This window comes from Lygodium microphyllum, chromosome 13, assembly GCF_053477565.2.
Source record: "Lygodium microphyllum isolate KBCC chromosome 13, Lygodium_microphyllum_v1.1.10, whole genome shotgun sequence".
NCBI classification, from domain to species: domain Eukaryota; kingdom Viridiplantae; phylum Streptophyta; class Polypodiopsida; order Schizaeales; family Lygodiaceae; genus Lygodium; species Lygodium microphyllum.
In genome coordinates, this window is record NC_141147.1 from 102,743,663 (window position 1) to 102,744,721 (window position 1,059).

Consider the following 1,059-nt stretch of genomic DNA (forward strand, 5'->3'; position numbering starts at 1 on the left):
GGAGGTGTGTTCCTGAATTTGAGCAACCAGCAGTTCTTCATGAAGCTCATTCCAGACTGTCAGGAGGTCACTTTTCTGGAGAAATTACAGGCAAGAAAATACTACAAGCAGGTTTATGGTGGCCTACTATGTTGAAGGATGCTCATCAATATGCTAAGGAGTGTTTGCAATGCTTGAAGGAAGCTCAACCTCTTGACAGGGATAGAATGCCGAATCATCCTGTATTACCACTTGAACCATTTCAGAAATGGGGAATTGATTTTGTTGGACCTATCAAACCAGCAGCAAGGCACATGTAACAAGTATATTTTGGTTTGCACAGACTATGCCACAAAGTGGGTGGAAGCACAAGCCCTCAAGGATAATAAAGCAGTTACTGTGGCCAAACTTTTGTATACTAACATTATGACTAGGTTTGGATGTCCTATTGAGCTGGTCAGTGATTACAGGGGTAAACATTTTTTGAATCAAGTTATTCGAGACCTGACTGTCAGGCATATGATCCTTCACAAGAAGTCAACTCCATACCATCCTCAGGCTAATGGGCAAGCTGAGAGTTCCAACAAGATCCTACTCCGTATCTTGAAGAAGATCGTTGAAGATAACAGGAAGGATTGGGATGTCAAGTTGGATTCTGCTTTGTGGGCTTTCCAGACTGCATACAAGGTGACAACTGGATTAACACCTTTCAGGTTAGTGTATGGATTGGAAGTTGTTGTCCCTATAGAATTTGTGGTTCCCAGTTTAAGAGTTGCTGTTGAACATAAGTTGGATCCCAAACAGTCAATGCAGCATCAGATGGAACAGCTTCTGAAGTTGGAGGAAGACAGAGTGTTAGCTGCTTATGTGTCAGGAATCATGCAGCAAAGGAGACAGGCTTGGGTAAATCGACACATCCGCAAGAAAATTTTTGAAGAGGGGGATTGGGTAGTTGTTTATAATTCTCGGTTGGGAAAATTTCCCAGCAAATTGAAGCTTAGATATGCTGGACCATTTATTATTCATAAAGATATTGGGCAATGTACATTTCTGCTCAAAAATTTGCAGGGCACTATCCTG